Source organism: Dermacentor variabilis, chromosome 1, assembly GCF_050947875.1.
Source record: "Dermacentor variabilis isolate Ectoservices chromosome 1, ASM5094787v1, whole genome shotgun sequence".
Classification (NCBI taxonomy): Eukaryota; Metazoa; Arthropoda; class Arachnida; order Ixodida; family Ixodidae; genus Dermacentor; species Dermacentor variabilis.
Window position 1 is genome coordinate 132,689,885 of NC_134568.1, and position 13,449 is coordinate 132,703,333.

Below are 13,449 nucleotides of genomic sequence, written 5' to 3' on the forward strand. Positions count from 1 at the left end.
TATTCAGTATTGCAGAACGAAAAAAAAGAAAGAAGAGCAAAAGCTTTGGTTGTACACGCCACAAAGTAAGGCTTCGCTTCTTCGCCTGCCTATCCATATTTCGTAACTCTTTTGGGGCCTAGCTTCATTGCTCCTCACCAAGTCTCTGATGTTATCCAAGTAGTTTTCGGTCATCGTGATGATCTTCCACCAATTTTTGGTACATGGCTTCTCAAACAAGGACCAATAGTCTCTCAAGGCTGGACCATCGATGAGAGCCGGAATGAGATACATGAATCCCAGCAGCGCCAACATGGGCACGATGAGCCTGCGAACAAAGCGTCGTGTAGGTGTTCCCTCTTATGCTTCGCACGAGTCTCTTACTATCCGTGTTTTCATCTGCATTCGACAATGTTATAGTCATCAAATCGCTGCAGTTTTGTGTCAATGCATATTACACTGAACAACAGGATTTCCTTGAGCAGGCACGGCCGGTACATCTGAGGAAATATGAACCGCTAATATCGAGTGGTATGCCACCGCATTTCTTTATCGTTATGAATTTAAAGGAGATGTTGGCGTCTTTAGTGCCACTTGTTCCTCTTCGTCGCTGTGTAAACATAGAAAGAGAGGACAGAAACAGTGAAAAACACTGAAGACAGTCTAAGAGCACAAGCATTTGCGAAGTTAATCACACATGAAAGGGAAGGCAAAGAAGAGAGCTCAACAATTCACACACAGTTCTGTAAGTGAGCGAAAGTAGACAAAAGGGTCTGAAAATACATGTATAAAACGGCGTAAATTAGCGTGCGCATTGTGGCGTATTTTTAGAAGCTTCTCTATGTCTGCTCTTTTTTATTATTGCCTCTTTTTTATTTCTATGCCGTCGCGCTACTGAGCCCGAGGGCACGGGGTCGAATCCCGGCCGCGGCGGTTCCATTTAGATGGGCGTGATATGCAAAAACACCTGTGTTTTATAAAAAGAGAGTTATTTATCTGCAGCACCTACTTATAATTTCAAATATACCATATCATTGAGCGCCCGGTAAGGAAGAGAGTGGGTCATTATCGACACGAATAGCGACCAAATAACACATGTTTTCTCAGATTTCACTTCATCTATGTGTTCGTTTGTATAATTATATACGCTCGCCAAGAGATGAGCACACTCACCTCACGTAGCGTCTGAATAGCGCGATGATTACGACAATTACTGGCGACAGGTGCACACGTGGTGCCTTGGTCACGAGGTAACCAGAGAGGAATCCGCTGCAAGACCCAGTGTGCAGAGGTAAGGGAGGGTAACACGTTCTTGACAAAATAAAAACTCAGACGGTCAAAAGTCACGGTACTTATGGGTTTAAAAGGTGCAAACTCACGTAATCACGAGGAACGTCTCCACTGACATGAACGAATTCACCTGGACGCTGAAGAGGAAGTCTTCACGAAGCCGTTTGAAGAAACCGATAAAATTGGCTGCAGAAGGAAGAAAAACAAAAGGGCATTTGATAGCTGCACCCTGGTATTTTTGCATATGGGCATCTACACATCGTCCGGGTGAATATCGAAATCCTCACATTGACACCAGTGTACACGAAGCCTTGATGTCAGGTGTTTAACATCCGTATACTTTTTCACTTCACTAAACGAATGTAAGACAACTATGCGTGCGCTATGAAGAGGGCTCGATGAAAATAAACAAAGGCGCATCTTCAGAACTGCCTGTGTCACGTGCTCACGTTTGCGAGTGGCAAAGACTTGTGGTCATTGCGCCACTCAGCTCTAGGTCGCGGCATCGATCCCGGCCGCGCTGGCCGCATTTCGATGGGGGCGGAATGCAAGAAGACTCGTGTACCGGTGCAATCGGCGCACGTTAAAGACTCGTTAAAGTTTAATATTTAATGTTATCGAATTCTAGGGCCCTATTGATAAAAAAGTTTTACGATAGAACTGTTCGTAAGAGCAGGGGCTAGTCAATCGTGATGTTATACATATCGGTCACGTTGAAGTGAACGTGAAGAACAAGAAAAGCTGCCTCAAGTGCGAGTCAAGAATATAGCTGTTTACTGGACGTACTTGAACGCAGAAAGACAGGCAATGCTCAAATCCCAATGACAGCGGTACAGTGTACTGCTGTAACAGCGGTGTCGTCGGTAGTCGAATACACTCGCAGCGATCAAGTGCGTCCGCTTTTTATTCTTGCCTTATCATACAATCCAGAGTAATCGCGGGTCTTCGTGTACACTCGCGAATGCACCGTACTATTCACGATGCGCGCACATTCTCAAAAGGCACGCCTCCTAATTGCTGCAGAACTGGCAACAACGTTCAAGAAATTTGATGCAGTAGGCACTCCTTGCGCCGAGCGAGAGCTTGGTGACCGTGTTAGTCCTGTGAAAATGAACACCGGCAAAAAAAAGTAAAAGAGCGATGCATGGCAATTATATTAGCGAAGACGTCCAGCCAGTGGTAAAGCGCTCTTATGAACGAAAAACTTTGTATATTCGGCCACTGAAGCTGAATTCACGAAACTTTTTGTTGTTCGTTAATGGCACTTGAATTCGTAAGTGCTTTGTGAATATGAGCGCTGGTTCGATTGACCGTTAGTGCTGTTGGTTTTGTGAAAAAAAAGGTCATTTTTCTATTTTGCAACTGAAGAGGAATGGAGCATGAAATAGCGAAGAGGTGTCCATCACGCAGTCATTTTCGTTTTTGTTTTCTGAAACCGCGCGTGTTACTCACAGTGGGCGTGCGGGTCCCTTATGAGGTAGGTATGGCCCAAAACGACCCATGTGGCGGAAAAGACTCGAAATCCGTGTATGAATCCAAGCTCATTGGAGTAGTCCCCCCAGTTGGGCATCTGGGCAAGCTTCTTAAAGGCTCTTCGCAGGGAAAATGAACGGACGGCCTTGGACACGTACCCTGAGCAGAGGGAGAGTAAAAGCACGTCTGATTTAAAAACCTTATTATCGGGATGAAAAAAAACAGACAGGTTGATATCGCTCACCATTTCTGTTCGATATGGATGTCACTGCATGCAAACAAGGGTGTCGGGGGCATTGCTATTCTTTCTATTATGAAATAGACTTTGATTTTAAACATGCTCAATTTCTATGAGAGTAGCTGAACACAGAATGACAAATGAGCCATGTTCGCGCTCAGAAAATTTGTAAATTAAATATCAGTCTCAAGAATATCAATTGAAGGATGCTCATTACTATGTTCATCTCGTCTCCTTCTTTGGTTACTTTGATTAAATCGCTCTCTAGGAGACGACTGGGAAAGTGCACGACCCAGGATGTTAATTTCTTCTTAGCTGTCTTATGTTGCCTATTTTCTTCTCTTTCTTTATCAATTTAGAAATGCGTGTATCCTCAACCTCGTTTCTTTAGTAATTTGATTGTTGTTAACTGTATCTGTTAACTGTATGTTAACTGTTAACTGTTGTTCTGCTGATTGTTGCAACGTGGAACTCAGATAGGACGTCTGTTTCTGAAACGTGGATGATATGCGGCCGACAGCGAAAATCCTAAAAGCCCGGTTCCCGCTGCAAGCATAAACATATTTGGAATATAAAGATCTAGCCTAAAATCGATTATTGTAGTCAGAACAGCTGAGTGCGATGCATGTAGGGAAGTTTTCTGCTTCTGGGGCTTGTATTTTTTTCGTCGGACAATTATACAAAAGGCCCGCTCAAAACATTCTACCCCAACCCTTCGCTTGTCTTCCTCCGCTTCTGCTCTTGATTCCTTATTGTGCATGTCAATTCATTGGTCTAAATTTCTTGCCTTCATTAGCCTAAGCTTCTTACCTACTCCTAGGGCAGTGGACCAGGAAGAAAACAACCGGTATATGCTGCTCTCTTCGACTATAATCATTTGAGCTCGTGGCAATAAAGTAGACGTTGTGAGGGAACTCCGTTGTTAGAGTTCCCTCACAACGTCTCATAGCCTCTGTGAATAAAAAAAAGTTGACCTGCTCGTCACAAACCTGCGACAGTCGTAGTCTTGTCAGAGTCCGTAAATTCGTCACCCCATAGCATCGATCGGTAGATATCGTAGCCGGTGCCGAACAGGATAAAAGATACCCAGACAGCAAATATGCACCTGGAAAGATAACAAAAAAGTTAAAAAGAGAAACTGTGAAACGCCTTTGACAAAGTAATTAGTTTGATTTTCTTTTACCATGTAAATTATGCTGCAGCACGTGCGTTACATGTTGTGCATCTAAACATATTAAACTCTAGGGTGTTTGCTTGGGCTAGTTAGCAATTCATTATAAAAAATAACGTACAGCGCATTGTATGTCGTCTCTCGCAGTCCTTGTCCTTCGCACTGTACGTCATTTTTTATCATATATTAAACTCTATGGTTTAACATCCATGAGCTTCAATGAGGATTATGAGGGGCGCAGTGCAGTGAAGGACTCAAGACTAAGTCTGACGACCTGGCTCTTTAACGAGCGCCTAAAGCATGGTACACGAGCTTTTATCACGTTCCGCCTCCATAGGAATGCGGCCGCCCAGGCTTCCAATCGATCTTGCAGCCGCGTGCTCAGCATCAATGAGCTACCACGGCGGTTCGCACGTGTTTGATAACTTGTTTTAGCGATGGCTTGACGAAACAGTGTTATTAGAATATATTCCAAAAAAAAAAGAAAAGAAAAAGTGGCATAACGTATCTCGGCCGTCCTTAAGCAAAAAAAAAAAAACTTTTCTTTTACAAAAGAACGCCAATTTATACAATAACATGCTATGCCATCGTGGCTCGAAACGAGAGCCAAGCATTACAATATTGAAAACATCTATACAGCTTGTTTGAACGTGTCATCCAATTTCACGAGATTAGACGCATTCGCTGACGTTGAATCAAAAGTGCGCAAGAGCTTATGCATCTCTGTGAGTGAGCTGAACGTCACTGAGACTTGTTGGCCAATGAACATGTGAAATACCAGAGGGACAGAAAAAGGCAATAGACTTCCAGAGGCGGTAAAGAGGTGAATAAAGTGTGTCTTATATGCTTGCACGTGTATCCACGTGTGTGCGTGTGTATGTGTGCATGTGCGTGGACGTAACAATAGAATGGAGGTCAAGATGTGACTGATTTATTCCGCCAATTTAACATGTATATAGATAATTACACACCGTCACCGTATTATGCTCGTAGAGAACGCGGTGGTACGAATTGCCACCTCGCGCCAGAGAAAGAAGCACTCTTCATGCTAATGTCGGCGTACCTACTTGGCATAGCTTTGACAGGAAGTGAACCTTAGGTTCCTTGATGCCTGGCAATTTGCTCAAAACGGGGATGTACTCTTCCTATTTAACTTGCTGCCCTTTGTTCCTTGGTATGACTGAGGCTTTTTGAGTGTTCGAAATGTTTAATACGAATCGAATACGCAATTTTGGAGTAAAATGATTCTACTACGAAAATTTTGTAGTAGTATTTTTTTATAATATCCGATTATATTTCACTATAGGAGACAACTGAGATTGTTGGAGCCTGCTTGCTATGGAAATGGACCTGTGCATGTGGGCCGCGAACCGCTTAAGTGCGCATCGCCTGAAGATGGTTATTGCTGTGGTTTTTCACTTTATGAAAAGTCACATATGTCATACAACTGAACAATTTCCAAATACCATTGCGTGTATTGAAGACAGTAAAAGCTTTGTTTGTCACCATTCCTCTCAATTGCTTTCTTGCCCCCCCCCCCCCCCCCCCCCGCAGCGGTAAGCCATTGGCTACGGCGTTGCTGCGCTGAAGGTCATAGGCTCGATCCCATCCGTGGCGGCCACATTTCGATAGGAGCGAAGTGAAAAATGCTTGGTATTGAGACACAGGTGCGCATTAAAGAACCCCAGCTTGTGAAAATTATTCGACAGTTCCCCGCCACGTCGTGCCTCTTAATCTTATCGCGGTTTTCTCACGCAAAACTCAGTGTTATTTTATACCCGTTTTTACTCTAGAAAGCACAAAATCTTCAACATTTGATTCTATAGTTCAAGCCCGTATTGTTTGAATATTCGCGCATTGAACTTGGTCTGAAGATTTCACTATTCAGCCACCTCTATATGTAGAAATCGTGTTACAGTCGATACTGCGTGACATGGGGCGCCATAACGTAAAGCTGTTTCAATCAGTTTCTATTTCATTTCTGCCACTAGCCTTCCACGATTTATTAAGTAATGTTTGCCCCTCCGCCCCCCCTCCCTCGCCTGTCTGTCACGTGATGTTATGAAAACTATAAAAACTCCTCATCGGACATGACGTGTGCAGATTCATTATGCATGATTAGGCCGAGCAAAAGAAAAAAACTATTTCTTTTCGATTCCGCGCCTTTTTTGTTATTAGGCTCCGCTATCAGTCAACGTTTCTCGGACTGCACCGACTTCGCCCGGCTGTCTCGCGATGTCACAAAACCGCACAAACTCACCACGTCAAAGTGACGTGCACGCAATGAAGATATATTGAGGGGACTGACAACCACTTTTAAGGACCTAGTTTTTTATTGCGCAACGCGAAGCTCACCCCCGGTAGTGTTCACACCTGCAGCGGTTACTTCCTAAAGCGCGTGGATGTTTTGTAAGCAGTTTTTCAATCTGAGCAGCCTCTAAAAAAGTAACGGTCCCTCCTCCAGTAACGCTGAGAAGTGAGAGCGATGCCGATAGCCCGCCTCGCAAATTGTGCAAGCCGCCCATCGCTCTACTTTCACAGGAGTGAGTGTAACCCTGGCCAACCACCTACATTTTGACCTTTTCAAACACTTTTGACAAAGCTGGCACAATAAGTTCACGTTGTTGTAGAGATCTTTGTTATATTTGTACGGCGTTTTTCCCCAAATACACGCTTGCGTCCTGGCTCGCTGGCCCCCGGCGTCGTTATTCTGTCGATAGACGAACTAAGCTAACTGATCGAAAACGAAGGCGAAGGCAGCACCACCGTTCTACTCACTACAAACGAAGGCGTGTCTGGACATTGTAAGCTAGAAAAACTGATAACAGAAGAAAGTGTACTGCATGTCAATACTGACAAAAAGAGAACCGCGTACACTAATAGAAGGTCATGTGGTAGGCCTCTTATGCAGTTTCATGTTTTTGCCGCGTGGGGCACCAAAGGTCATTTTTCGCGACTTTTAGTGAATAATTAAAAATATAAATCTACGTTTAATGTGAACAACAAGGTCGTTTTAGCCACTGCGATGGGCAATCTTTCCATCAGAGGGGTTTATCTGGATTCATCTTCTGAGCAGTTGTCAGCCCCTTCAGTAACTTCAGAAACTTCAGAACTTCAGAAAGTTCAGTAAGTTCAGTAATGTGGAAAGTTGGGCTAGTTAGTGGTTAATCATCATACTTTGCTGGTGAAGCAGCGCGCTGACACGAACACAGTGAAGACGCACAAGAAAACCGTGTCAGTGCGCTGCTTCACCAGCAAGGTATAATGCGGAAGAAAACTGAACTTTTTTTTCGGAATAGCTGGAGACTGCCGCATTCTGATAGGAACGAACGAATGGATGGATGGATGGATGGATGGATGAATGGATGGATGGATGCCCACCGATCACTGCGGCACTGACTACTCAGAGCTGCCGGGGAGAATGGCTTTCTCTGCGTATAACATTGTATACCATTGTCGCGTCCTTTCGGCACGTATACGAAACGCTCTACCCACTGTTCATCTCTGAGGACACATTTTAGCAGCATTTGTGACTTTCCGTTGCACGCCGCTGCGATTTTCGACTAATCGCACACACTGACACCGCCCTCCTCATCCGGTTATCTACTTTCACTGCGCTAGCCCGGACCCACTGAAAGCACCTTGAGTTCTGCGTGCTCATCGCCTCTCGGTAGCCACTTAGATAAGAAAAACCTGCCAAGCTTACCGATGCTTTTCGCTTTGAAATCAAACAAAAGTGCCCTCCTATAAACGAGGAGGGCGTTTCATTGGACTGTTCAAACAATGCTGTTTGTCACTGCCCGATGCTTGCGCTTACGGTTACGCAAGTTTAATGTCAGGAGATTGTAATGAAATGAGAATGGAATAGCTTTATGTTATACGGCCCATGGTGACAACATTTCCAGAAAGATTTAAGAACCGCTTGATCCCACAAACTTATTGACCGGCTGCTCTATCCTTTGTGACATGCACGGTAACAGCAAACTTGCCGGCATGTATTGGTAGTTGTTTTCCTACATTTTTATTCCGACTCCTGTGCAATAACTCTATGTTCACTATATGTTCAGCCTTTCTATACCAAAAAATCTGTATAGCCTAAAAAGAAAAAAAAAGTGAAAACACTCCACGCGAATAACCATAACGAAATTTTACGTTCTTGTGAAATTTTAAATAGTATAAAAATGTCGTACAATATTTCAAGAATTCTCCAGGTACTTAAAATCTTGCTGGAGCTGTAGGATAAGTGCGCGTTCTACGACGGTTGGATCTCTTGTTGAACTTGCATAGAAATGTATCACTATAGTGCTGTCAGCCTGATTATATGGCCGAGTTGTAGTAGAAGCAGTTGCTCGAAAGTTGCTTAAAATAAACAGAAAATGAGAACAGTAAAGAAATGTGCAAATCGACATTAAGTAGCTGCTCGTGAGAATAGGCGAATGAGTGAAATCACAGACGAATTTACTATACATATGGATGTTTTATGCTAGCGTAATTTCATATGGACGTCAAATAATGTCTGCTGTATCCTACACTGGAAACTTTGAACATTACACATTGTACACACTTTGGACCACCACAGTTCGTCTTGAGACACACGTAACAACAGTATACACATGCAATTAGGCAATCACGCAATTTGCCCGGTTCCACATTGTTCCCGGATCGACGTAATTCTTGCAGATCTGCTTGTGAACAGTCGAGGTGCAAGGGAGTAAAAGTGACAATGCATTATGAATTATGAGGGCGCTGGCCAAAGTACTTACACGATTAACGTCTGTCGTTGATCTAGCTTCACTGGTTCTTCAATGGCGCACCACTGAGCTTTCAGATTTAGAACGAAACCTTCCGTCACTGTAAACAAAAAAACTGGTTATAGGCGACCACATCATATTACATTGTTGCAAGGGGTGGTGTAATATATGCAGAAGAACGCTCGTTGTAACGACATCCTGACAGCAAATCACTACCATCGACATATGGCAAGAACGAGAAGAACAGCCTTAAAAAATATTCTCAAATAAATAAATAAAATGCCAAAGGCATGAGTCGACATTTCCTCTATATACTGTGCAGAAAATCATATCTTGATGGGGGTAATACTTCAGCGACTTCAAGTACTGCGTATCTGAGACTGGATTTTCTTACCGCTCCTTAATGTCAAGAGTCAATAACTTTGTTGTTTGGCATATCTCCAAAATGTACGGATCTTGTATTCAGCAAGATGTAAGCGTCGATTAGGTGAAAATTATTGCAGAATTAGAAATCTCTTTCTACACTGTTGCAAAAAAATGTTAATGACATGTTTGGGAAAAGTATGCACCCATGCACCAAGACATTACAAGACAAGAAGTACGAAATGTATAAATTCGACACATGGAGCATTTTGGAGGAGACAGCGTCAGATCTTCATTCAAGCGAAGCTTTCTTTGCGAACATTTCTGGACTTTCTTGGCCGTGGTTGCTGGCTGGATGGGTGTGCTGCTGCTGTCTTGTCCAATAGCTCGCGCGCAGTACGTCACTACCACCTTTACAGGCATGCAGCCTGGATAGGTGTCCAGGCTGCTTGCCTTGTTTCCTACGGAATTACTCACTGATAAAAACAAATGATGCCTAAATATCCTCATTGCAGTAGATATACGTCATCGAGAGCAAACATCTCTAGCATTTCTATGCCTACTTTCCTAACCATTAAGCCATAATCTCACTAATACTTGTATCGTTCCAAGGCCAACTGCCTCTTTGAGATGATCGCCGCGTGTTGATGACGATTATTTCTATACTATGACACCTACCCAACATAATGAATTGCCCAAGAAGCGGGCCGTCCATTTAAAGTAAACAAGAAAAAAAGTGAGGAGGTACAAGGCAAATTAGTCACACTGCGTAGCATGCGTGCGCGAGAACACATGCGCGCGTGCCAGCATTCTTTACGGAAAAGATGCGCGAATGAAATGGGAAGATTTATAGCGTTTCATCAACCGCTTCACGAAAGCTTCGCTTCATACAGATTCCAATATGTGCGTTGCATCTGCGTACTTGTTTATGCTAGTAGAACAAAGAAAAGAAGTACTGGAGTGAAAATGCCATAATGAAAGACCTGGGTGTCGATGGATTTTAACAAATTAATGCTACTTGGTCTTGGCAGTTAAAATCAGCTTTCTTCAAAGTAAATTGTTGCTGCCATATGCTCACTGTGTTTTCCGAATAAAACAATTCGACAACGGGGCAGTAGTTAAACTCATAATACTCAAGAAGGCTTTAACACAATTCTGATGTTGTCAACACTTTCTAAAGATGTACTTCTGTCATAAAATTGGTCCTTGCTGGAGCTTGTAATGGGCGTACCCATGAATATGTTACTGTAACTTCTTGTTCTAGCATTTCACTGATTCTTACAATTCTATTTACTACAGTCTGAGCAACTCTTGATTTACGCACACGATTATGAAAATTGAAGGTAGTGCTTTGGATTACTAGAAATAATGGAAATTATAGCACAAAAAATTCTACATTAAACAAAAATGAATGAGTAAGCATTTCAAATTTGTGCAAAACATAATAAAAGATTATGTTCGGGTAACATAAAGGAGATGACCTTTTTGTATTTGGAAGAAAATAAGACAATAATGATGATGATTATCCTAAGTGACTGCTCTTCTGACGACGCCTCTTTAGAGTCGCACACTTGTGCTGTTACTTTATATGGAATCCTCCGTATACCACTGCTGCAGCTGCTGCTGCAGCTGTTTCCTATTGCTCGCATCCCATATGCCTCTAGTGCCATTTAAGCCTGTCGGAGGTGCAGACATCTTTAAAGCCCCTCCCTACGACATTGATTCGGACGTTGACAGAGCCAACGTTCTAAAACGGGAAGATATGTATGTATGTATGTATGTATGTATGTATGTATGTATGTATGTATGTATGTATGTACGTACGTACGTACGTATGTATGTATGTATGTATGTATGTATGTATGTATGTATGTATGTATGTATGTATGTATGTATGTATGTATGTATGTATGTATGTATGTATGTATGTATGTATGTATGTATGTTCATCTGGACAGAAGAAAAATCTGTGTCTGTCTTCTGTCTAGAATATTGAGGGAAATGCCTTAGATTTCCGTGGTGGATTTATGAAAAAAAATACAGGTACGTAGAAGCTTGAGGTGAACAAAAATGCTCGAACAGGGAATGCTCGAGAAATGAGCAACGCTCCACTAGCATTCCTTGTTGGAGCACTGTTATTCAACACTCTATGCTGAAACTTGGAAAACTCGTTCCTTTTCTTCTCCTTACTCTTGGAAGGGTATTAGTATCTTGATAAGTTAAAGTGCAAAAGCACACCTAATGAATCGTGAAGACATATGCCTGAAAGCTTGCCCAGCATGCTACTCCAGATGGCAGTCACAAAAATTCAGTTATATGCACAGTTAAGTAGCTTACACGAAACAAACCACATGATATGATGTGATGATACTCTATATGATGCTGTGTCACTACTGTCTCGATGCTGCATCCTCCGAGCTTTGAAAGACAAGTTAGATGACAAACTCAGATGACCCTCGACGTTATTCATCTTAAGCGCCAATCACTAACCCGAGCATTCTTAATCCTAAATGCAAACTACTGCATACATCCTGAAATGAACAAAACTGATCAGTATGCTTCCTGGAGTCATAGGTTCTTGTGGTCAAGCTCATGTTAAAAGAATAGGGCTCTTACAGCGATCCATAATGGCCTGTAGGTCCTCTGCTTCGCACAGAGATGGTACACAAAGCCCGAACTTGTATAGCGGGGCCAGTGATAAGAATTCTTTGTCGAACATGCGCGACAAGTTCCCAGCTTTCTGAAAAAAAAAACAATAAAGAGGACAGATTTCATGTGCGCGTATTCACCAGGGAATGCGCTTATGAGCGATGTCAAGGTGCGTTTCACCTAAGTGGGGTAAATGAGATAATAAAGCGTATAAGTAAGGCTTCTACGCCGGCATGAAATCAAATAAATACTTAATTAAGTCATTCACACTACAAGGTACCTGTCGCAATCTTATGTCAATGCAGCTTAATTATATGCACATGATCAAACTAAAGAAAACCTATGTCACACTTTCACAGCTCATTTCCAGCGTTTAATGGCTCGGGAAGAAATGTCATACAATCGTTAGCATAAACTCCGCGAGCATTTTTGTGTGAATGGCCGTGAAGGAAACATGACAACAATCACACAGAGACACAAGCGAAAGAGTACTTTCAGGATATTGAGCCTTCTATCAGGATCGCTATTGAAAGCAGGAAACAAAGAAAGCAAAATGAGAAATAGAGAAGAAAGAAACACGAGAAAAAAACTGCGTTGCTTGACCTGAGCCAGGCAAAGAGCAAAAACAGAGATGTCACATTGCTATACGTCATGCGACACGCGGTGTCGGCGCTTTGGTCAAATGAAAGCTGCGCGCGGTAACGGCAGCGTGTACAATCCCATGCTAAAACGTTCTCATAAAATTCAGTCAGCTTCGGTTATCTTTGTACGCGTGTGTCTGTTGGAAGCAGTTTTGGCGTTGGCACCTGACTGTTCAGATTACTTTGTATATTTACTAGCTTAGTGGAACATTTTATCTTTTGTCCTTTATAAATGTCTCTCCATCGCATACAGAGTTAAAAATATTAAATTATGAGGTTTTACTTGCCAAAACCACGATTTTATAGTTAGACACGCAGTATTGGCGGACTCCAGATTAATATGTACCACCAGGGGTTCTTTAACGTGCACCTAAATCTAAGTACACGGGTGTTTTCGCATTTCGCCGCCATCGAAATGCGGCCGCCGAGGCCGGTTTTGATCCAGCGACCTATTGCTTAGCAGCCCAGCACCATAGCCGCTAAGCAACCACGGCGGTTTACAGGGCTAAATAATGGACAACCCAAGGTCTGTTTGCGGAATGCCTGCAAAAATGTACTACGGCATACTATGTGCATCAATTTGCTCGACGGATTTGTAGGTCCTTGTTTATTCAGAAGAGGAAACAGCGGGTCGCTGTTTTCTCTTCCGGTGGGGGTGGGGGACACGACAGGGATTGCTATATGCTTCAGAATACCGAATGGTTGTGAACCCATATGGCTTGTATCCATACGGATACATGTCATGTGGTTAAGTAGAATGAACATTTTTTTATTAGCCCACAGCGGGAGAATCATACCTGACTGGAGTAGCTTCAACTGAATGGACAGTGCTCACCTCAAATCCCAGGTAGTTGGCGAATCTTGTAACTACCTTCTTCACACTAGGCGACATTT